The sequence below is a fragment of the Oryctolagus cuniculus genome, chromosome 1 (genome assembly GCF_964237555.1).
Source record: "Oryctolagus cuniculus chromosome 1, mOryCun1.1, whole genome shotgun sequence".
Classification (NCBI taxonomy): domain Eukaryota; kingdom Metazoa; phylum Chordata; class Mammalia; order Lagomorpha; family Leporidae; genus Oryctolagus; species Oryctolagus cuniculus.
In genome coordinates, this window is record NC_091432.1 from 68,394,786 (window position 1) to 68,420,196 (window position 25,411).

The window sequence follows — 25,411 nt, forward strand, 5'->3', positions numbered from 1 at the left end:
CTGGGCCAGGTCGAAACCAAGAGCTTCTTCTGAGTCTCCCACTTGGGTGCAGGGGCCCAAGCACTTTGGCCATCCTCTGCTGCTTTCCCAGGCACAACAGCAGAAAGCTGGTTTGGAAGTGGAGCAGCCAGGATGCAAACTGGCGCCCATATGCGATGCTGACATTACAGGCAGTGTCTTTATCTGCTCCACCACAACACAGGCCCTTCTATTTTTTTTTTTTTTTTTTAAATGAGAAATATCAGGGCCCGCACTGTGGCGCAGTGGCTTAACACCCTGACCTGAAGCGCCAGCATCCCATATGGGTGCCGGTTCAAGATCCACTGCTCCATTTCCAATCCAGCTCTCTGCTGTGGCCTGGGGAAGCAGTAGAGGATGGCCCAAGCCCCTGCACCCATGTTGGGGGCTGGGAGGAGGCTACTGGCTCCGGGCTTTGGATCGGTGCAGCTCTGGCCATTGCGGCCATCTGGGGAGTGAATCATTGGATGGAAGAACTCTCTCTCTCTCTCTGCCACTCCTCTTTCTGTGTAACTCTGACTTTCAAATAAATAAGTAAATCTTCTTTTAAAAAAATGAGAAGCATGGAAAATATATGCCTTGACAACATTTATCAAAAGATAGCTGAAATCGAAACATTAGTCTATTTCAGAGAAAAGAAAACAGTCAATGATAAGGAGGACTGTGAAAGTCAACAAAGACCTAATGATTCTAAACATTTATGTACCTAATAAAAGAGTTTGAAAATAGCATTAATCAGGCTATTAGCTGTTATTAACGCAGCAGTTAATATGCCACTTGGGACACCAACATTATATATCAAGTGCCTGGCTTCAAATCTGGGCTAGGTTTCCAGTTTCAGCTTCCTGCTGATGCACACACATCCTAGGAGACATTAGATGATGGTTCAAGTATTTGGGTCCTTGCCATTCATGTGGGAGATCCAGACTGAGTCCCCAGCTCCTGGCTTCAGCCTGGATCAGCCCTGGCTATTGTGGGCATTTAGGGAGTAAGCAGACAGAAGCTCTTTCTAATAAAATGAAAATAAATAAGGATTTGTAAAAATAATCTTCCATAAAGTTCAAAGTATGTAAATCACACACGTCCTCTGACAATAGAAATAAATAAGAAATCAAGCAAGATAGTGACTAAGATGTGTCAGCAATTATATTCCCAGAGATTAATTTGAACAGTTATTCACACACCAAGTCACCTTTACAAGAGCTAAGGAAGCCAACTGAGAAGCTATAGTGACTGTTTTATTCATTTATTTTAAAGATTTATTTATGTATTTGAAAGTCAGAGTTACAGAGAGAGAGGGAAAGAGAGAGCTTCCATCCATTGGTTCACTCCCCAAATGGCACAATGGTCAAGGTTAGGTCAGGTCGAGCTGCATATGGGTCTCCCACATGGATGGCAGGGGCCCAAGTACTTGGGCCATCTTCCAGTGCTTTTCACTGGACATCAGCAGGGAGCTGGATCAGAAGTGGAGCAGCGGAACATGAACCAGCTGCCCACTTGGGATGTGGGTATTGCAGGAGGTATTACTTGCTCTGCCAAAACGCCAGCCACAGTGTCTGGTTTTAATATATAATAAGATATACACCAGGTAAGCATTGTGGCACAGCAGGTGGGATCCTATACTGTAGTTCTGGTTTGAGTACTGCCTGCTCTGCTTCAGATCCAGCTCCCCACTAATGTGCCTGAGAAGGCAGTGGGAGATGGCCAAATTGCTTGGGCCTCTGCCACCCACCTGGGAGACTCAGTTGTTATTCCTGTCTCCTGGCTTCAACTTGGCCCAGCCTCAGAAAAATTATAGAAATGACAATCAACTTATTATTATTATTTTTTTTTTTTTGGCAGGCAGAGTTAGACAGTGAGAGAGAAAGAGAGAGAGAAACGTCTTCCTTCCGTTGGTTCACCCCCCAAATGGCCCCCACAGCCGGCGTGCTGTACCCATCTGAAGCCAGGAGCCAGGTGCAGGGGCCCAAGCACTTGGGCCATCCTCCACTGCCTTCCCTGGCCACAGCAGAGAGCTGGACTGGAAAAGGAACAACCGGGAGAGAACCGGCGCCCCAGGCGCTGCAGGCGGAGGATTAGCCTAGTGAGCCGTGGCGCTGGCCAATCAACTTATTTTTGACCAGGGTACGTAAGTAATCCATTGGAGAAAGAGTACTTTTCCTTTTACAAATGGTTCTGGAACAACTGGATATTCATCTGCAAACAAAAGAACCTCAATTCATAACTTTGCACTCTTATAAAAATTAACTTAAATGTATCTTAAACCTAAAGGTAAAATGTAAAGCAATAAAACTTAAAGAAAACAACAGAAAAAAATCTGTGTCCCTACTTCAGATAAAAGTGTGCTAGATACACCACCAAAAGTATCAGCCATGTTAAAAATGATTAAATTATACTTCAATACTAATAGTGTCTGCTATTTATTGGGAGAAAAGATTTTTAAATCACATATCTGAAAAAGGACTTAATCCAAAATATATAAAGAACTCTCAAATCTCAATTATAATAAAACAAAGGATATGATAAACAGGCAAAATTATTTTAAAGAGTATTTCTGAAAGAACATTTATGGATGCCAAATAAATACATTAAAAGCTGCCCAATATGATCAATCGTTAAGAAATTGCCAAGTAACACCAACTTGAGTTACTACCTCCCACGTATTAAAATAAGCTATATTAGAGATTAGTTTGGCAGTTTTCTATAATGTTAAGTACACACAATATGATTCAGTAGCCCATGCTTTGGTACTAAGTAAAGTGAAATGAAAACTCAGGTTCAAACAAAAATCTCAATGTTCAACGTTCTTCAATGTTCAGGGAAGCTTTTTTGTCATCATCATAATCTGGAAGAAGTTCCTGGCTCCTGCCTTCAGATGGGCTCAACTCTGGCCATTGCAGCCATTCGGGGACTGAACCAGCAGATGGAAGACCTCTCTGTTTCTGTTTCTGTTTCTGTTTCTGTTTCTGTTTCTGTTTCTGTTACTGTTTCTGTCTCTCTCTCTCTCTCTCTCTCCTCCTACCTTGCTCTGCAACTCTTTCAAATAAATAAAATAAATCTTAAAAAAAAAGGCTTTGGAGGAATATTTTGGAATAATGCAACTGTCCTATATCTTGATTATGGTATGGTTAAACAACTGAAAATATTTGTCAAATTTTGTAGAAGCACAAATTCTGAGTCAATTGTAGTACATATATATTCTTTTTAAATTTTTTATTTATTAATTGGACAAAGAGACAGAATGATTTTCCAGGGTGCATGTGTGCCTAGAGCTAAAGCTCAAAGCTCAATCTAGGTCTCCCACACAGGTGGCAGGAAACCAATCAACTGAGCCATCACTTCTACCTCTCAGCAAGAAACTGGGGCGAGGAGCTGGAGCTGGATATCAAACCCAGACACAATAATATGGGACACTGGTACCTTAACCAGTAACTTAACCACTGCCAAATGCCCATCCCAGTGCATGTAAATTCTACCCTGAGAGATTTCGTAAAATATGATCTGATGTGGGTCTGGCATTGTGGCACTTGCAACTCTGCCATCCCACATGGGCAACAGTTCGTGTCCCAGATGCTCCACTTCTGATTCAGCTCCCTATATATGCCTAAGAAAGCATCAGAAGTGCTTGGGCCCCTGCCACTCATATGCAAGACCTATATGAAGCTCCTGGCTCCTGGGTTTGGCCTAGGCCAGCCCTGGAAGTTGTGGTCAGCTGGGGAGTGAACAAGCGTATCTCCCCCCCCCCACTCTCTCTTTCTCCCTCTCTCTCTCTGTCCTTCTCTGTTTATCTATCTGTCTCTCTCCCTCTCTCCCTGTAGTTCTTTCAACTAAATAAAATTTTCTTTAAAAAAATAAGGTTTGGGGGCGGTGCTGTGGTGCAGCAAGTAAAGCCACTGCCTGCAGTGCCGGCATCCTATATGGGTACCAGTTCGAGACTTGGCTGCTCCACTTCCAATCCAGCTCTCTTCTATGGCCTGGGAAAGCAATAGAAGATGGCCCAAGTTCTTGGGCCCCTGCACCCATGTGGGAGACCTGGAAGAAGCTTTTGGCTCCTGGCTTCGGATGGGCACAGCTCCGGCCATTGTGGCCATCTGGAGAGTCAACCAGCAGATGGAAGACGACTCTCTCTCTCTCTGCCTCTCTGTGTAACTCTGACTTTCAAATAAAATAAAATAGATCTTTAAAAAAATAAGATTTGATATATGGAACTGACTGAACTGTGAAAAAGCTTTTTGGAGAAAATTATTGTAAATTTTAAACAGGGACTTGATTGACTTAATAAACTGATACTAATTTTAGGTCTGAAAATGGTAATATAGTTGTATAAGAAAATGTTTTTTGGTTAAATGTAATGGTATCAGGGCCAGCACTGTGGTGTAGCAAGTAAAGCCACTGCCTGCAGTGCAGGCATCTCATATGGGCACCAGTTGGAGTCCGGACTGCTCCACTTCTGATCTCCAGCTCCCTGCTAATGAGCCTAGGAAAGCAGTAGAAGATGGCCCAAGTGCTTGGACCCCTGCACCCACGTGAGAGACCCGGAAGAAGCTCCTGGCTTCAGCACAGCTCCAGCCGTTGCGGCCATTTAGGAAGTGAACCAGCATAAAGAAGATTTCTCTCATTCTCTCTCTGCCTCTTCCTCTCTGTAACTCTGCCTTTCAAATAAATAAATAAATCTTCAAAAAGATACAGACTGAATGGATTAAAAAGCAAGACTCATCTATCTACTACCTATAAGAAACATACCTCATTTACAAATATATACACAGACTAGAAGTGAAAGGAAGGAAATGGAAAATGGAAATCAAATCAAAATGGAAATCAAATCAAATCAAATGGAAATCAAAAACAAGAAGGAAATGCCAGCATTGTGGCACAGCAGGTAAAGCTGCCGCCTGTGACACTGACATCCCATATGGGTACTGTTCGTTTCCCAGGGGCTCTGTTTATCACCCAGCTCCTTGGCAATGTGTTTGGTAAAATAGCAGAGGATGGCCCACGTTCTTGGGACCCTGCACCCATGTGGAAGACCTGGAAGAAGTTTCTGGCTCCTGGCTTTAGACCAGCCCAGCTCTAACCATTGCAGTCATTTGGAGAGTGAACCAGAAGACGGAAGATCTCTCACTCTTTGTCTTTCCTCTCTCTGTAACTCTGCCTTTCAAATAATAAAAATTCTTTTAAAAAAATCAGGGGTAGCTATTTGAATATCACACAAAATGGACTTTAAGACAAAAACTATTTAAAAAGACAAAAAAAGGTCATTATGTAACGATTAAGGGATCAACTCAACAGGAAGATATAACTATAGTAAATGTACATGCAGTCAATGCTAGAGCACCCAGATATTTAAAACAAATGCTAATGGATCCAAAGGTAGACATATGCTCCAACAATAACGAGAGACTTCAACACCCCACTCTCATCAATAAACAGATCAACTAGGAAAAAAATCAATAAAGAAACAACAGAGCTAATCTATACTTTTGACCAAATGGACCTTACTGACATCTATAGAACATCTCATCCTACAGTGGCAGAATACATTCTTTTCATCAGCACATGGAAAATTCTCTAGAATAGACCATACGCTAGGCCATAAAACAAGTTTCAAAAAATTCAAAAAAATTGAAATTATATCATGTGTCTTTTCTGACCACAATTTAATGAAGCTGGAAATTAGCAACATAAGAAACTCTAGAGAGGCCGGTGCCTGTGGCATAGTAGGTTAAGCCTCTGCCTGCGGTGCCAGCATCCCATATGGGTGTGGGTTCGTGTGCTGGCTGTTCCACTTCCAATCCAACTCTCTGCTAACGTGCCTGGGGAAAGCAATGGAAAATGGCCCAAGTACTTGGGCCATTATATGAGACCCAGAAGAAGCTATTGGCTCCTGGCTTCAGATCAGCCCAGTTCAGCCATTATGGCCATTTGGGGAGAGAACTAGTGGATGGAAGACCTCTCTCTCCCTCTATCTCTCTCCCTCTCCTTCTCCCTCTTCCTCTCTCTCTCCCTCTCTCTGTAACTCTGCCTCTCAAATACATAAATTTTTTTAAATCTAGAAAATATACATATGGAGACTGAACAATATGCTCCTGAATGAACAGTAAGTCACAGAAGAAATCAAAGAGGAAATTTAAAAATTCCTTGACATAAATGAAGATGACAACACAACATTTCAAAACTTATGGGATATATCAAAAGCATTAAGTTTATAGCAGTTAGTGCCTACATCAAAAATTGGAAAAGTATCAAATAAATGATCTAACGATGCATCTCAAGAATCTAGTAAAACAAGAATAAACCAAACCCAAAATTAGTAAGAGAAAAGAAATAGAGTATAAATAAAATTCAAGTTAAAAAAAAAATTAGAGAAATGAAGAGTTGGTTTTTTCAAAAACTGAACCCAACTGATAAAGCACTAGGCCAATTAACCCAAAAAAGAAGAGAGAACATCCAAATAAATAAAATCAGAGATGAAAAATAAGATGTTACAACTGACATCACTGAAAACAATTATCAGGAATTATTAAAACCAGCAATATGGCAACAAATCAGAAAATCTAGAAGAAATGGATAGCTTCTGGACACATACAAATTAACAAAATTGAGGCAGGAAGACAAGTAACCCCCAAATGGGCCAATAACCAAGACAGAAGTTCAATCAGTAATAAAGTCCCTCCCAACAACAACAACAAAAAGTCTAATACCAGATGGCTTCACTGCTGAATTCTACCAAATTTTTAAAGAACTAATGCCAATTCTTCTCAAACTATTCAAAACAATTGAAAGGGAGGGAATCTTCCCAAACTCCTATGAGGTCAGCATCATTTGAATTTCAAAACCAGAAATAGATGCAACAGAGAAAGAGAACTACAGACCAATATTCCCTAATGAACATTGATGCAAAAATCCTCACAAGATACTAGCTAATAGAATCCAACAATACAGCAAAAAGATTATCCACTCAGACCAAGTGGAATTTGTCCCAGGGATGCAAGGATGGTTCAACATACAAAAATCCATAAATGTGATACATCACATTAACAAGCTGACAAATAAAAACCACATGATTATCTCAACAGATGCAGAGAAAGTATCTGATAAAATATAACATCATTCATGATAAAAAAAAAAAAAAACTTAAGTAAATCGGGTATAGAAGGAACATATCTCAACACAATCAAGGCAATATATGACAGATCCACAGCCAGCATCACACTGAATGAGGAAAATATGGAAACATTTCCAGCAAAATCTAGACCAGACAAGGATGTCCACTTTCATCATTACTATTAAATATAGTTCTGGAAGTCTTAGAGCCAATTGGGCAAGAAAAAGAAATCACAGGGATCGAAATTGTAAAAGGGGAACTCAAATGACCCTATTTGGAAGTAACCTGATCCTATAAATAGGGGAATCAAAAGACTTGACTAAGAGACTATTAGGGCCGGCACCACGGCTCAGTAGGCTAATCCTCCGCCTTGCGGTGCCGGCACACCGGGTTCTAGTCCCGGTCGGGGCACCGGATTCTGTCCCGATTGCCCCTCTTCCAGGCCAGCTCTCCGCTGTGGCCTGGGAGTGCAGTGGAGGATGGCCCAAGTACTTGGGCCCTGCACCCCATGGGAGACCAGGATAAGTACCTGGCTCCTGCCTTCGGATCAGCTAGGTGCGCCGGCTACAGCACGTCAGCTGTGGCAGCCATTGGAGGGTGAACCAACGGCAAAGGAAGACCTTTCTCTCTGTCTCTCTCTCTCACTGTCCACTCTGCCTGTCAAAAAAAAAAAAAGAGAGACTATTAGAACCCATAAGAGAGTCTGGCAAAGTTGCAGGCTATAAAATCAACACATAAAAATCAACAGCATTTGTAACAAACAATGCCATGGCTGAGAAAGAATTTGTAAGATCATTCCATTCATAATAGCTATAATTAAATAACTTATAATAAATTTAATAAAGAATGTGAAAGATCTATACCATGAGTATTATAAAACATTAAGAAAATAAATAGAAGACATTTAAAAAAATGGAAAAACCTTCCATGTTCCTGCATTATAAGAATTAGTGTCGCTCCCCGTCTTCATGGAGGAACGACACAGGACCCTGCGCTGTTCTTTCGTCTGCTCGGCCCTCCCCAGGTTTGCTGCTGGTTCTTCCCAGGTTGGCTACCGACCCTTCCACCTCCGTGGAAGGGCGGTTCCCCCTGCCACATTCCCCACTTCTGCGGGGGAGCGGCACACCACCAGCCGGCTCTCTCGGGGGCTGCACAGGTGTTCCTTCAGATAATGTTCCCCTTAGATGTTCCTGGTACATGCTGTCTCTCTCCTCCCTTATAGTCCTCTTCCGCCAATCCCAACTCGGCTGCCCACACGCCGAGTACGCTGCTCTCCTCCAATCAGGAGCAGGATCAGCTCTTGGAGGTCATCACTCAAGTTGGCAAGAGGCAGCTGCGTAGAAGCTGTTTTCTCCTCTACCAGCGCCATATTGTGGGAGAGCAGATACATAGAATAAGTCTTAATTCCAGTAACTTAGTCTAGTCCGGGTTGCTCCCCACAAATTAGTATCATCAAAACACCTATACTACCCAAAGCAATTTACAGATTCAATGCAATCCAGGGCAAATAACAAGGATATCCTTTTCAGACACAGAAAAAGTAATCCCAAAATTCATATGGAAACACAGGAGACTCCAAATAGCTAAAGTAATCTTAAACAACAAAAACAAAGCTGAGGGATCACAACACCGGGCTTCAAGACATACTACAGGGCAGTTATAATCAAAACAGCCTGGAACTGGCACAAAAATTGACATGTAGACCAATGGAACAGAACAGAGACCCCAGAAATAAATCCATGCATCTACAACCAACACAACGAGCCAAAATCATTACCTGGAGAAAGAACAGTCTTCAACAAATGGTGTTGGGAAAACTTGATCTCCATATGCACAAGCATGAAACAAGACTCCAACCTTACAGTGAATACAAAAACCAACTCAAAATGGATCAAGAATCTAAATCTATGACCTGATATCATCAAATTACTAGAGGAAAACATAAAAAAAAATTCTGTAAGACATTAGCACAGGCAAAGACTTTTAGAATAAGACCCCAGAAACACAGGCAATAAAAGCAAAAATAGATCAATGGATCACATCAAGCTAAGCTTCTATACATCAAAGAAAGCACTCAACAAAGTGAAGAGGCAACCGACAGAATGGAAGAAAATACTTGCAAATTATGCACCTGATATGGCATTAATATCTGAGAGCTATAAAAAACTCAAGAAATTCAACAACAACAAAACAAACATTTCAATTAAGAAATGAGCAGGAGACATAAATAGGCATTTTCCAAAAGATGAAATAAAAATGGCCAACAGACATGAAAAAAATGCTCAGGATAACTAGCCATCAGGGAAATGCAAATAAAAACCATGATGAGGTTTCATCTAACCCCAGTGAGAATGGCTATCATCCAAAAATAAAAAAAAAATGCTGGCAAGAATGTGGAGAAAAAGGTATCCTATTACACTGTTTGTGGAGATGTAAACTAGTATAACCATTATAGAGGACAGTATGGAGATTCCTCAGAAATTTGAAAAATAGATCTACCAAATGACTGAATCATCCCATTCCTGGGAATTTACCCAAATGAAATGAAAGCAATATATCAAAGAGCTATTTGTACCACCATGCTTATAACAGCTCAATTCACAATAGCTAAAATACGGGATCAGCCCAAATATTTATCAACTGATGACTAGACAAAGAAAATGTGGTATATATACACAATGAAATACTGCCCAGCCATAAGAGAATGAAATCTTGTCTTTTGCCACAAAACAGATGTTAACTGGAGACCTTTATGCTTAGTAAAATAAGCCAGTCTCAAAAGACAAAAATCAAATGTTTTCTCTGATATGTGGTAGTTAATATAGAATACAAAAAAAGTATAAGAATGAAATGGCAACTTATGATTAGGTTATTGTTTGTAGCCCTTGTCTATATTACTGTGGAACAGTGGTCTTTCTACTTAAAAAAAGATTTTTATGAGCCGGCGCCGTGGCTCAATAGGCTAATCCTCCACCTTGCGGCGCCGGCACACCGGGTTCTAGTCCCGGTTGGGGCGCCGGATTCTGTCCCGGTTGCCCCTCTTCCAGGCCAGCTCTCTGCTATGGCCAGGGAGTGCAGTGGAGGATGGCCCAGGTGCTTGGGCCCTGCACCCCATGGGAGACCAGGAAAAGCACCTGGATCCTGGCTCCTGCCATCGGATCAGCGCGGTGCGCCGGCTGCAGCGGCGGCCATTGGAGGGTGAACCAACGGCAAAGGAAGACCTTTCTCTCTGTCTCTCTCTCTCACTGTCCACTCTGCCTGTCAAAAAAAAAAAAAGATTTTTATTTTAACATCAGAATTACAGAGAGAGAGGGAGACACACAGAGATCTTCCATCTGCTGGTTCACTCCCCAATGGCTACAATGGTCAGGGCTGTTCAGGCCAAAGCCAGAAGCTTTATTGGGGTCTCCCGTATGGGTTCAGGGGCCCAAGGATTTGGCTCCTTCTCCACTGCTTTCCCAGATACATTAGCATGGAGCTAGATCAGAAGTGGAACAGCTGAGACTTGAACTGGCGCTCATATGGGATGCTGGTCCTGTAGATGGCAGCTTAACCTGCTGAACCACAGGGCCACCCATCTTTCTACTTTTTAGTTGTTGAACATTATAGGTAGTGGTGCATTAAGCCTGTTATTACAAAGTAAATTGAAAGTATGTAGGCTGGCGCCACGGCTCAATAGGCTAATCCTCCGCCTGCGGCACCAGCACTCCGGGTTCTAGTCCCGGTTGGGGTGCCGGATTCTGTCCCAGTTGCTCCTCTTCCAGTCCAGCTCTCTGCTGCGGCCCAGGAGTGCGGTGGAGGATGGCCCAGATCTTTGGGCCTGGCACCCACATGGGAGACCAGGAGGAAGCACCTGGCTGCTGGCTTTGGATCAGCGCAACATGCCGGCCACAATGCACTGGCCGTAGCAGCCACTTGGGGGGTGAATCAATGGAAAAAGGAAGACCTTTCTCTCTCTCTCACTAACTGCCTGTCAAGAAAGAAAGAAAGGAAGAAAGGAAGAAAGAAAGAATGTTAGTGAAAAAATTAAACAAAAAAATAAGAAAGGAGGGGGGCCATAGTTGTGGCATAACAGGTTAAACTGCTGCCTGAGACACCAGCATCCCACATAGGTGCCAGTTTGGGCCCTGGCTGCTCCACCTCTGACCCAGCTCCTGACTAGCATGCTTGGAAAAGTGACAGAGAATGGCCCAAGTGCTTGGGCCCCTGCATTCACATGGGACCAGGATAAAGTTCCTGGCTTTGGCCTGGCTCAGCCCCTGCCATTGCAGCCATTTGGGGGTGTGAACCACTGGATGAAGGATCTCTCTATCTCTAACTCTCCCCCTCTCTCTCTGTAACTCTGCTTTCAAGTAAATAATAAATCTTTAAAAAAAGGGGGGGGGGGAGGAGACAGGACCGGGGTAGGGAAGTATGATTCTTAGTATTCTATCTATGAAATACATGAAATATATTCTCTTTATATTAATAAAAATTTAAAATTCTAAAAATAAAAGGATGAGAACACCATTCAACAGGAAAGAATAGTGTCTTCGATATGGGACAACTTGATATCACCCGGTAAAGAAGTTGAACCCTTAAGCCATATACAAAAATTAACTCAAAACAATCACAGTCTTACTTAGAAGAGCTGAATCCATAAAACTCTTAAAGGTAAAGATAAGAGTAAAAATTCTCATGATCTTAAATTTGGCAATATGTACATCACCAAAAATACAATCAACAAAAGAAAAATACATAAATTGGACTTCATCAAAATTCAAAAATTTTGTGCTTCAAAGGATACTATATGCAAAGTAAAACCATGATCTATAACATGAGAGAAAAATATTAGAAAACTCATACACAGCTAGTCCACAATTTACAATGGTTTGTCTTAACAATTTTGAGTTTGATGATGAAAAAGCAATACTCATTTAGTAGAAATCATGCTTCAAATTTTGATTTTTATATCTTAAATAAATTCTATGGGATACTCAATACTTTATTATAAAACAGGCTTTGTGTTAGATGATTTTGCCCAACTACCATAGGATAATGTAAGTGTTCTGACCAAATTTAAAACAGACAATGCAAAGCTATGATGTTCAGTAGATGTAGTAAGTTCAGTTTCAACATATAATATTTTAAATTTAGGATGGGTTTATCATGACCTAACACACTCGTAAGTCAAGGAACATCTGTACTCCATACAAGTGTAGGATCCAGAATATATAAAGAAACTCTTAAAATTTAACAACAAAAGACAAACAACCCAACTGAAAACACAGCTCAAGTAAAAGGAGCAAGGGATTTTTGGTAGACATTCCTCCTATGAAGACATAGATATGGCCAACAAGCATGGAAAGATGTTCAACATTACTAGTCATTAGGAAAATGTGAATAAAAACCACAGTGAGTTATGACTCATTAAAGATGTCTATAAATATTTTTAAAAGTATGGTAAGTATTGGTGAGGACGTAAAGAAACTGGAACCCTCATATTTAACTGACAAAAGAAAATGGTAGAACTAGTGTGAGAAAGCTTGAGTTTCTCAAAAACCTGAATATTAGAATTATCATGATGTAGGACCGGTGCTGTGGCATAGTAGGTAAAGCCACTGCCTGCAGTGCCAGCATCCCATATGGGTGCCAGTTCAAGTCTCAGTGCTGTAGAAGATGGCCTAAGTGCTTGGGCCTATGCACTCGTGTGGGGGACCTAGAAGAAGCTTCTGGCTCCTGGATTTAGATCGGCACAGCTTCAGCGGTTGCAGCCATCTGGGGAGTGAACCAGCAGATGGAAGACCTCTCTCTCTCTCTCTGCCTCTCTGTGACTCTGCTTTTCAAATAAATAAATAAATCTTTATTAAAAAAACTCATACATGCATATTCATAGCAGCACTATTCGCCATACCAAAAATGTAGAAGTAATCCAAATGCCCATCAAGCAATGAATGGATAAACCAAATACAGCATACCCACACAATGAAATATTATTCACTTGTAAAGTATTGATACCTACTACAAAACGGATAAACCTTGAAAACATCAGGTAAATTGAAAGAAGCCATACACAAAAGGCAGAGATATTGTGATCTAATTTATATGAAATATCTATAATAAGTGAACTCACAGAAATAGAAAGTAGACTAGCAGTTGCTAGGAACTGAGGGGAAGGAAGAATAAGGAGCAATTGCTTCGTGGATATGGGATTTCCTTTTGCAGTGATGAAAATGTTCTGGACCTAGATGTAGGGATGGTTGCACTTGCTTGTGAATATACTAAATGCCATCAAAATGGGTTCAAATGATGAATTCTGTGTTATATGAATTGTATCAAAATTTTAAATTATATAATGAAAAGTATTTTATTACCCATATTTGTTTTTGGCTAATATTTTTAAGAGGCTGCAATCAAAAAGGCAGACAAGAAGGAAGGAAAAAGGTAAAGTAGGGAAGAGAGGGAGCATCCATGATCACTGAAAGACCTACCAGAGCTGGGTAATTATACAAGCAACCTGGAGGACTGACAAGCCTAGGTAAGAGCAAGAGCCTTAGCGAGAGTGGAAGCCATTGAATACAGAGATGGGATTCTACGAACAACTAAGAACCTTGCTACTTGTTACATATGTGGTCCTAAGTTGGGAAAATAAGAAGGTAAAAATGGAAAAAAATAGAACAAAGATGAAGGAGAGAAAAATAAAGGAGGGACAGGAAGAAAGAGAAGTAGGAGAGAAGAAAAAGAAAAGGAAAACCAATGAGTATATAAATTCTGCCAGACCATTCAAGAGAAACAGAAAAATAAGAGAAGGGAGAGATAACTAAAAAGATAGGTAAATTTAAAAGGAAAGAAGAAGAATGAGAAGAAAAAGGAAGGAAAATGAGAAAGGGAGAACAAAACAGAAAACATTTTCTAGGCATACACTATGGAACAGAGACTGTGCAAGGCATTTTTTTAAACTTTTATTTAATGAATATAAATTTCCAAAGTACAGCTTATGGATTACAATGGCTTCCCCCTCATAACTTCCCTCCCACCCGCAACCCTCCCCTTTCCCGCTCCCTCTCCCATTCCATTCACATCAAGATTCATTTTCAATTCTCTTTATATACAGAAGATCAGTTTAGCATATATTAAGTAAAGATTTCAACAGTTTGCACCCACATAGAAACACAAAGTGAAAAATACTGTTTGAGTACTCGTTATAGCATTAAATCACAATGTACAGCACATTAAGGACAGAGATCCTACATGAGGAGTAAGTGCACAGTGACTCCTGTTGTTGACTTAACAAATTGACACTTTTGTTTATGGCATCAGTAATCACCCTAGGCTCTTGTCATGAGTTGCCAGGCTATGGAAGCCTTTTGAGTTCACCGACTCCGATCATATTTAGACAAGGTCGTAGTCAAAGTGGAAGTTCTCTCCTCCCTTCAGAGAGAGGTACCTCCTTCTTTGATGACCTGTTATTTCCACTGGGATCTCACTCACTTGTGGAGATCTTTCATTTAGGTTTTTTTTTTTTTTTTTTTTTTTTTTTTTGCCAGAGTGTCTTGGCTTTCCATGCCTGAAATACTCTCATGGGCTTTTCAACCAGATCCACAGCAAGGCATTTTTGTTTTAAACTTTTATTTAGTAATATAATTTCCAAAGTACAGTTTATGGATTACAATGGCTTCCCCCCCCAAAACTACCCTCCCACCCGCAATCCTCCCATCTCCCGCTCCCTCTCCCATTCCATTCATATCAAGATTCATTTTCAATTATCTTTATATACAGAAGATCAATTTAGTATGTATTAAGTAAAGATTTCATCAGTTTGCACCCACACAGAAATACAATGTGTAAAATACTGTTTCAGTACTAGTTATAGCATTAATTCACATTGGACAACATAGTAAGGACAGGGATCCCACATGAGGAGTAAGTACACAGTGACTCCTGTTGTTGACTCAACAATTTGACACTCTTTATGGCGTCAGAAATCTCCCTGGGCTCTAGTCATGAGTTGCCAAGGCTATGGAAGGCTTTTGAGTTCGCTGACTTCAATCTTATTTAGACAAGGTCATAGTCAAAGTGGAAGTTCTCTCCTCCCTTCAGAGAAAGGCACCTCCTTCTTTGATGACCCGTTCTTTCCACTGGGATCTCACTCACAGAGATTTTTCATTTAGGGTTTTTTGTTTGTTTGTTTTTTTATTGTTTGTTTGTTTTGTGTGTGTGTTTTTTTTTTTTTTTGGCCAGAGTGTCTTGGCTTTCCATGCCTACAATACTATCATGGGCTCTTCAGCCATATCCGAATGCCTTAAGGGCTGATTCTGAGGCCAGAGTGCTATTTAGGACATCTGCCATTCTATGAGTCTGCTGTGTATCCCACTTCCCATGTTGGATCGTTCTTTCCTTTTTTATTCTATCAGTTAGTATTAGCAGACACTAGTCTTGTTTGTGTGATCCCTTTGACTCTTAGACCTATCAGTATGATCAATTGTGAACTGAAATTGATCACTTGGACTAGTGAGATGGCATTGGTACATGCCATCTTGATGGGATTGTATTGGAATCCCCTGGCACATTTCTAACTCCACCATTTGGGGCAAGTCCGATTGAGCATGTCCCAAATTGTACATCTCCTCCCTCTCTTATTCCCACTCTTATATTTAACAGGGATCACTTTTCAGTTAAATTTAAACACCTAAGAATAATTGTGTGTTAATTACAGAGTTCAACCAATAGTATTAACTAGGACAAAAAAAATACTAAAAGGGATAAAGTATTAAATTGTACATCAACAGTCAGGACAAGGGCTGATCAAGTCACTGTTTCTCATAGTGTCCATTTCACTTCAACAGGTTTCCTTTTTTTGTGGTTGGTTATTTGTCATCAATCAGGGAGAACATATGATATTTGTCCCTTTGGGACTGGCTTAATTCACTCAGCATAATGTTTTCCAGATTCCTCCATTTTGTTGCAAATGACCGGATTTCATTGTTTTTGACTGCTGTATACAGAGTACATGTCCCATAATTTCTTTATCCAGTCTACTGTTGATGGGCATTTGGGTTGGTTCCAGGTCTTAGCTATTGCGAATTGAGCTGCAATAAACATTAAGGTGCAGACAGCTTTTTTGTTTGCCAATTTAATTTCCTTTGGGTAAATTCCAAGGAGTGGGATGGCTGGGTTGTATGGTAGGGTTATATTCAGGTTTCTGAGGAATCTCCAGACTGACTTCCATAGTGGCTTTACCAGTGCAAGGCATTTTAAACACAGTATCTCACTTAACCCTCAGAATCACATGAGGGAATCATAATTTCCCCTATGAAAAAAGTGGCAAAAGGATGCTCCAAAAAGCCTGAATTAACTAGGACTTGACAACAGAGCCCAATTCTAAACTCAGGTCTGCTAACTCCAAAGCCTATATTCTGTTCCCTGAGTCACAGTGTCCACACCTGTGATCCTCCTGCAGCTGTCAAATGCCTCCAGCTTTCCACAGCAAGCCGCACTGCCAAGAGGACACAAAGATCACAACATTCCTATTGTCACCCACACTTCCGCTCATTAACTTCTCTTCACATCATTTCCTGACTGAAAAACCTGAAACACTGAATCTCCCTCCTTCCTCATCTTCATTAAATCTTACATGTACTGTAATGTATCCCTTAAGTGCTTTCTCCCTGCAACTAGAGCACGTAAAGAAATCCATATTCAGGCCGGCGCCGCAGCTCACTAGGCTAATCCTCCGCCTAGCGGTGCCGGCACACCGGGTTCTAGTCCCGGTCAGGGCGCCAGATTCTGTCCCGGTTGCCCCTCTTCCAGGCCAGCTCTCTGCTGTGGCCAGGGAGTGCAGTGGAGGATGGCCCAAGTGCTTGGGCCCTGCACCCCATGGGAGACCAGGATAAGTACCTGGCTCTTGCCATCGGATCGGCGCGGTGCGCCGGTTGCAGCGCGCCAGCCATGGCGGCCATTGGAGGGTGAACAAACGGCAAAAGGAAGACCTTTCTCTCTCTCTCCCTCACTGTCCACTCTGCCTGTCAAAAAAGTAAATTAAAAAAAATCTCTAAAAAAAAAAAAAGAAATCCATATTCAGGGTGGGCATTCAGCACAGCGATGAAGTTGGGTCTGGGACACCCATATCCCATATCTGAGTACCTGGTTCAAGTCCTGACGAGTCTGCATCTGATCCATCTTCCTGCTTTGTGCATGATGGGAAGGCAGCAGACCACAGCTCCAGTACTTGGGTCCCTGCCACCCATGTGGGAAACGAAACCTGGACTGAATTCTTGGCTCCTGACTCTGGCCTGGCCCAGTCCCAGCTGTTGCGGCATTTCTGGAGAGAAACAGCAAAATGAAGTGCTCTCTCTCCTGCTCTTTCTCTCTCTCATCTCTGCCTTTCCAGTGAAATTAAAACAAAAACCTCTTAATAAATTATATATATATATACACACACACACACACACACACACACACACACAGATTGAGAGAGAGAGAGAAGAACCCACATTCTTTGTCAGGATATGACAATGTCAAGAGTTCCTCTAGGTGTATGCATTCATTCATTCAATCAATTGACACTCACTGAGCAGTTAATATATGCCAAACACTGGACTATGCTGCAAATACAATGAACAAGACAGGAGTCTCATTTCATGCTTGTGCATGCAGAGATTCAGTTTTCCCAACACCACTTGTTGAAGAGACTGTTCTTTCTCCAGGTAGTGATCTTAGCTCATTTGTCAAAGATGACTTGGTTGTAGAGGCATAGATTTATTTCTGGGGTCTCTATTCTGTTCCATTGGTCTGCATGTCAATTTTTCTGCCAGTTCCAGGCTGTTTTGATTATAACTGCCCTGTAGTATGTCTTGAAACCTGGTATTGTGATGCTCGGCTTTTTGCTTAAGATTGCTTTAACTATTCACAGTCTTCTTTTTTTAAGATTTATTCATTTATTTGAAAGGCAGAGTTAAGGGAGAGGGAGAGGGAGAGGGAGAGGGAGAGGGAGAGGGAGAGGGAGAGGGAGAGGGAGAGGGAGAGGGAGAGGGAGAGGGAGAGAGAGATCTTTCATCCACTGGTTCACTCCCCAAATGGCTGCAATGGCCAGATCTGAAGCCAGGAGCCAGGAGCTTCTTCTGTGTGTCCCACATGGGTGCAGGGGCCCAAGGACTTGGCCATTTTCTACTGCTTTCCTAGGCACATTAGCAGGGAGCTGGATCAGAAATGGAGCTGCCAGGACTCAAACCAGTACCCATTTAAGTTACCGGCACTGTAGGTGGTGGCTTTACCCGCTATGCCACAGCACTGGCCCCTTTTCTAGATCTGAGAAGAATTCCCTTGGTATTTGATCAGGATTGTGTTGAATCTGTAAATTGCTTTGGGTAGTATGGACATTTTGATGACACTAACTCTTCCAATCCATGAACATGAAAGATTTTTTCCATTTTTTTGCGTCTTCTTCCATTTCTTTTCTTAATGTTTTGTAATTTTCATGGTATAGATCTTTCTCATTCTTGGTTGAATTTATTGCGAGTTTAGTTTTTTTGTAGCCAGTGTGAATGGAATGATCTTATAAATTCTTAGCCATGGTGATATTTGTGTATACAAATGCTATTAATTTTTTTGAAATAGATTTTATATTTACATAGATTTTATATCTATATGGGTAGCTAGACAATTAGATAAGCAATTGTAAAAAGTATAAATATTACTGACAGACTCAGGCCTATTGCAAGAGAGTAACTCCACTAGCAGGGGTAATTTCAGCCTTGGTACAGGTGGAGAAGAAAGGGAAGGGCCACCTCATTGCTCTGAACACTGGCTTCCTGTTCAGCTGTACCTCAGTCTGAGGCTAACAGGGTGCAAGTGCCATTTATTATAGAGGACTCTTGGAGCAAACAGTCTGTGATACACTTTTTGAGAATCATGAAAGACTTGTAAAAAGAACAAACACAGAGGGAAATAAGTTCAGGCCCAGAAAGGTTTTACTGGCCTCACATAATAACCAAGTATCCACTCTCATCCAAAATACCAAAAATCCCCAACCTAGAGGCCGGTGCTGTTGTGTAGTGGGGAAAAGCCACCATCTGCAGTGCCAGCATCCCATATGGGTGCCTGGTTCAAGACCCGACTGCTTCACTTCCAATCCAACTCTCTGCTATGGCCTGGGAAAGCAGTAGAAGATGGCCCAAGTCCTTGGGGCCCCTGCACACACATGGAAGACCCAGAAAAGCTCCTGGTTTCAGATCCGCACAGCTCTGGCCATTGTGGCCACCTGGGGAGTGAACCAGCAGATGAAAGACTCTCTCTCTCTCTCTCTCTCTCTCTGCCTCTGCCTCTCAGTAACTTGCCTCTCAAATAAAATAAATAAATCTCTAAAAAAATCACCATCCTGCCATCCATATGCCTGCCTGCTGTCTCCCTTTTCTAAAACATGGGTAGAGATGAAGTTTCTAGGTAACATGAACCACACCCTGGCTTCCCATCAGCATTCCCAATATAAGAATTAGATACTCTGTACCAATTAATTCACCCCCCCATAAAAATTAAATCCCAGAGGACTATATGATCTTCCTTGTTCAAATGTCACCTTCTCAGTCTATCCTAACCACCCTATTTAATACTGCAACCTGCTACTCCCTCCTAAGTCCAGTACTATGCTTTTCTTCCCCCCACCCATAGGAAAGTATATAACTTATTATATTATTCATCTTTCTGTCTTCACATCCTAAAGTGTACTCATATTTTCCATGGGGTCTTTTTCAGTTCCCTCATGCATCCCAAGCATCTGTAACTTTAGTGCAAAGTAGGCAGTGAATAAATACCAAACAAATGTTGTTATAAGCCAAAGGATTATGAAGTCCACTCCGTTAGTTTCCTACTGCTACTGTAACAAATCACAGCACAGTGACTCAAAAGCAGCCAAAATTCATTATCTTCTATTTCTGGAGATCAGAACTCCAAAACAGATTTCATGGGCAGCAATCAAGGTTACCAGCAAGATGTTGTTGCTTCTCCAGGTTCTAAGGGAGAGTCCATCACTTTACCTTTCCCAGCTGTTGAGAAACCACCTGCTTCTTACGGTCCATCTTCCTATCTTCACATTTTTCACCTTCTCTCCTGCTCTGATTCTTTTGCCTCCTTCTTTTAAGGACCCCTGTTAATATATTAGCCCCACCTGAATAATCCAGTTACTCTCTCCATCCCAAGACCCTTAACTTAAATCACATTTTTATTTTTTTTTTTATTTTTTTATTTTTTGACAGGCAGAGTGGAAAGTGAGAGAGAGAGAGAGACAGAGAGAAAGGTCTTCCTTTGCCGTTGGTTCACCCTCCAATGGCCGCCGCGGCCGGCACGCTGCGCTGATCCTATGGCAGGAGCCAGGTACTTCTCCTGGTCTCCCATGGGGTGCAGGGCCCAAGGACTTGGGCCATCCTCCACTGCACTCCCTGGCCACAGCAGAGAGCTGGCCTGGAAGAGGGGTAACCGGGACAGAATCCGGCGCCCCAACCGGGACTAGAACCCGGTGTGCCAGCGCCGCAATGCGGAGGATTAGCCTAGTGAGCCGCCGCGCCGGCCTTAAATCACATTTTTAAAGTGCTTTTCATCACATCAGGATGAGACCATCGAATTCACAGGTTCTAAGGATTAGGACCCAGACATCTTTGGGGTGTCCATAATTCCAGTCAACCATTGTCAACTTTCTTGCTACCCAGTTCTTCCTCTTAAAACCTAAATTAACAAATATACAGATTGAGTAAAGCCCTTTAAGGTGACCAAGTTCTCATAATTTCACAACTTGGTCCTTGCCTCAGCTCAGGTCCTCTTAAGTATTCCAACAGCCTCTTAAATAGTTTATCTTGCCCTTCCAAATTCATTCCCTGTTTTGGAGCAATCTTAAATAAATAGTACCTTTAAAATATGTGTAATTTATGGCATCAAGTTATGCCTCAATAAAGATTTTTTAAAGCTAAAAGGTGAAATAGAATAAAAATGAGCAAATCAAAAGAAAAAGTGAAAAGGGAACAAATAGGGGGACATACAGAAAACATTGACAGATTTAAACCTAAATTAAAAATTATGATACATATAAGTGATTTAAATAAGTTTCAGAACAAGAAAAAATTACCTAATGGTATTAAAGCAACAAAACTAATCATAGGCTCCTTACAAGAGTTTGGTCCGTGGACTGGCATTGTGGCCTAAGGGGTTAAGCTGCTGCCTGTGACACCGGCATCCCATATGGATGGCAGTTTTGAGTGCTGTCTACTCTACTTCTGATCCAGGTGCCTGCTAATGCACCTGGGAAAAGTAGCAAAGGATGGCTCAAGGCCTTTACCCCAGCACCCACGTGGGAGACCCAGATAAAGCTCCTGTCACCTGACTTTGGCATGGCCCAGTCCCAGCCACTGTGGTGCTGATCTTGTCTAGCCTCAGCTAATATGACTGGGACAACTTGGCTCTGTTCCATGTTTCACTCAACTACGTGTCATTCACTGGCCTGAGTACATTCTCACGGTTATGAATTTGTCCAGAAGACCAAGTCCCTGAGGGTAAGCTTCTACTTCAAAGTTGTCTGCTCACATGATTGAGCCCAAAGTGAAAAATCAGCACAGGTCACCTCATGGCAGCATAGCAAAGCCACAAAGCAAAGGGTGTGAACACTGTCTGCAACTATAAGAAGGGTGAAGAATTGAGACCAAGTTCACTGAAAATCAGCAGATGAAGTAAATATCCAGGCAAAAAAAGCATTACAAGACATAGAGGAACAGTTCATAATAAAAAAAAAATTTTAAAGATTTTATAATTTGTATCCAATCACATAGCCTGTAAAAAATAAAGCCAAATCCAGAATCATGATGGAAGATTCAATATCCTTTTTTTCAGTAAAGGGCAGAATAAGCAGGCCAAAAAAAAAAAGTAAAAATATAGATGGCTTAACAAATTAGTTTTAATTAACATTTACAGAATACCCAAGACAATTGTTGAATTTACATTCTTTTTAAATGGACATGGGACATTTACTGAAAGAGATTGAGCCACACAACTGGTTTCAGTAAACTTTAAGAAACTGATAACTTGGCTGGTGCCGCGGCTCAATAGGCTAATCCTCCGCTTCGCGGCGCTGGCACACCGGGTTCTAGTCCCGGTCGGGGCGCCAGATTCTGTCCCGGTTGCCCCTCTTCCTGTCCGGCTCTCTGCTGTGGCCCGGGAATGCAGTGGAGGATGGCCCAAGTCCATGGGCCCTGCACCCACATGGGAGACCCGGGGAGGCACCTGGCTCCTGGCTTCAGATCAGCGTGGTGCGCCAGCCGCAGCCACCATTGGAGGGTGAACCAACGGCAAAAGGAAGACCTTTCTCTCTGTCTCTCTCTCTCACTGTCCACTCTACCTGTCAAAAAAAAGGGAAAAAAAAAGAAAGAAAGAAAGAAACTGATAACTTAATAAAGTATTTTCTAACTATGGTGCAATTTAGCCAGAAATCCATAAAAGATGACTAGAAAGTTCCACACCTGGAAATTAAACGCACTAATAAAAACACATGGATCAAAGGGAAATACAACGAAAATGAGAAAAAAATGGAATTCGCTGATGTTGAAATTACTATATGTATAGAAGTGGATGTGACTAACTGCAAATACTGCGGTGTCCACGGGCAGACGCTCTGTGATTGAGAGGAGGGGAAACTGCTTGACACCGAGTCAACACGCGGCTTTCTAACGAGCACAACTAGCACCACCGTCTTCCCCACGGCTACAGAGCCTTTCTTCGTGTCAAACCCGCCCCCGTCAGGGTAGCCAAGCTCACTGGAAACTTCAATAATCTTTCGGGGAAAATTTCTCTTTGAAACTGCTTGCCTTCGAAATCCCTTCTCTGATTTCCACACTTACACATCCAGAGAAGCCTACTGAAATCTGTCCCGGAGTCTCGCAGGCGCCTCAAAATTCTAGATGCCAACCCCATTCCTCCCAGCCCGCCCCATCGCAGAGAGGTCCCCGGCCTTCACCGGGTGATGGCGTGAGAAAGCTGGGGGCGCCGGCCGCCCTGACAAGCGCCGGACACACCTCATCCGCGGCGGCCACGGGGCGACAAGGGGGTCAGCGCCCAGACCCTCCCGCGGGACAGGAGGCGCCGAGCCCGCAGCCCTGCAAGGCCCTCTACACCCCCGCCTCGCCCTCGCCTCTCCCTCTCCCCGAGGCCGAGGCCGGGACTGGGGATGGGCGAGGTGGAAGCCCCCAGGGCTCAGCGTCCTGCCCGGAGCCACGAGGAGAACCGCAGCTCCGGGCTCAACGGCCGTGGGAGGCAGTGGGTGAAGGACCTCAGGTTTGGCTGCCGGCCGGCTACACTGAAGCAATTCCTGCTTGTGGGGATTCTGAGGAGGCGGCAGGGGGCTGGACACACCACTTACGGCGACTTCCCAGTCCCAAAGGCCGCGCAAATCTCGATTCGGTTTGAGATCACCGTCTCTCAAGATGGAGGCCTGACTAGAGCAGGCGGCCTGAGCGCGGGTGGGCGGGGCGGGCGTGGTGGGCGTGGCCGCGCATGCTCCTCCTAGAGCAAGGTTGAGTTTATGGCTAGATGCCCAGAGTTGGGTCTGAGCACTACATTTCTAATGTGTTTTAAGGTATTTTCTCCGTTTTGTTTCGTTCTAGAGGTTGTAATAAATGCTCCACATAATTCTTTTACCCACTACACCACTACACGGTCCCAGGAATGTAAATTTAAGATCCTTCTCAGGTTTCATTCCTATAACCAGCGAGCCACAATCTCAGCTCTTGAATTTGGCTGTCCAGCTGCTGTATTCTAAGAGTGCGTTTTCCCACTCAGTCTTGGTCTTGGTTTCCATAATACCCAGTTACTACAGCAGTTAGCAAGCAAAGGCAGCTGATCAGGCAACACAAACTCCAGGCCTGTGGGGATCTTGTTTATTGATAGAAACTCACGTGGCAGGGGCAGTAGCCAATGTGTGGAAACTCCAATACCACCACCTTTCGGGTAGACTGTAAGATCTACTGGGCCCAGATGTCAAAGTCCCAGAGAAGGATTCCAGGCTTTGAGCTGTGAGGATTGTAATTTGCACACCCAGGAAGCACCAGCCTTTCTCTATTTGATGGTGCTGGGATACAATAATAGTGCCACAGGAAAGAACACTGGCCTCTAGCTCCTCTCTACCACCTTAGAGTAAGAAGTATTTTCTCTAGCATGACTACAGCTGGGGAATCCAGCCTTATGGTTGTAGCTCTACAGGGTATTTCATGTTCATGGTAAAAATGGAATTAAAACTTACTTGCTGCAAAAAAATCGCAAAATCCAGCATTTTTCCCTAAAGATTTAGTTATATATTTGAAAGGCAGAGTTACAGGGTGAAGGGGTAGATTTTTCATCTGCTGGTTTATTCCCCAAATGGTTGTTTAACGGCAAGGCTGGGCCATCTGGACACCAAGAGCCAGGAACTCCATACAGGTCTCCCATGTGGTGGCAGGGGCACAAGAACATGAGCCATCTTCTGCTGATTTCCCAGGCTCATTAGCAGGAAGCAATACCAGAAGTGGGGCATAAAGACTGGCGCTGTGGTGTAGCGGGTGAAGCTGCTGCCTGCAGTGCTGGAATCCCATATGGGTGCCAGTTTGAGTCCCGGCTGCTCCACTTCTGATCCAGCTCTCTGCTATGGCCTGAGAAAGCAGAAGGTAGCCCAAGTCCTTGGGCCCTTGCATCTGCATGGGAGACCCAAAAGAAGCTCCTGGCTCCTGGCTTCAGATCGGCGCAGCTCCAGTCTTTGCAGCCATCTGGGGAGTAAACCAGCAGATGGAAGATGTCTCTCTCTCTCTCTCTCTCTGCTTCGGACTCTCTGTAACTCTACATTTCAAATAAATAAATAAATCTAAAAAAAAAAAAAAAGTGAGGCATCTGGGACTTGAATTGGCAGTCATATATGATGCTGGTATTTCAAGTGGCAGCTTAATCCACTGTGCCACAACTGCCCCTTTTATAATTTTTAATACTGACATTTTCCATGAACTCTCTGAAGAGCCCTCATATGATGTGATAAAAATAAGTACCTGATTAGTCTACTGAGCATTCTATCAGGCTGACTGCCTTAAGCACTGACTTTAGCCAATTAAGAAAAGGCTGTGCAGAAACCAACTGCTTTGGGAGGGGGGCAGTCCTCGGGAGGTTAGTCTTGGACAAAGAACCTTTACTCTCCAGTGTTTTAAAGCAGCAATAATAAGTGAAACAGAGCTACACACAACTAACATAGAACCACATACATCTATCTTGAAAATATAATCTTGGGGTGAAACAAACATTTATTTAAAGTTTAAA

General features: G+C 42.7%; 1 protein-coding gene across 24 annotated transcripts in view; it reads right to left on the reverse strand.

Annotated features, from left to right (window-relative positions):
* Nucleotides 1-23,695, reverse strand: part of LOC100349807 (glycerophosphodiester phosphodiesterase domain-containing protein 4) — a 176,317-nt gene extending 152,622 nt beyond the window's left edge. For 10 of the 24 annotated variants that reach the window (XR_007921200.2, XR_007921192.2, XR_007921199.2 and 7 more), the window contains exon 1: nucleotides 23,496-23,623. The gene's annotated coding sequence lies outside the window, so the exon portion shown is untranslated. Of the gene's footprint in view, nucleotides 1-17,245; nucleotides 17,424-20,133; nucleotides 20,244-23,488 lie in introns of all 24 variants that reach the window. The other 14 variants (XM_051850626.2, XM_051850587.2, XM_051850631.2 and 11 more) reach the window with 11 other exon arrangements.
* Between the last annotated feature and the right edge of the window lie 1,716 nt (nucleotides 23,696-25,411).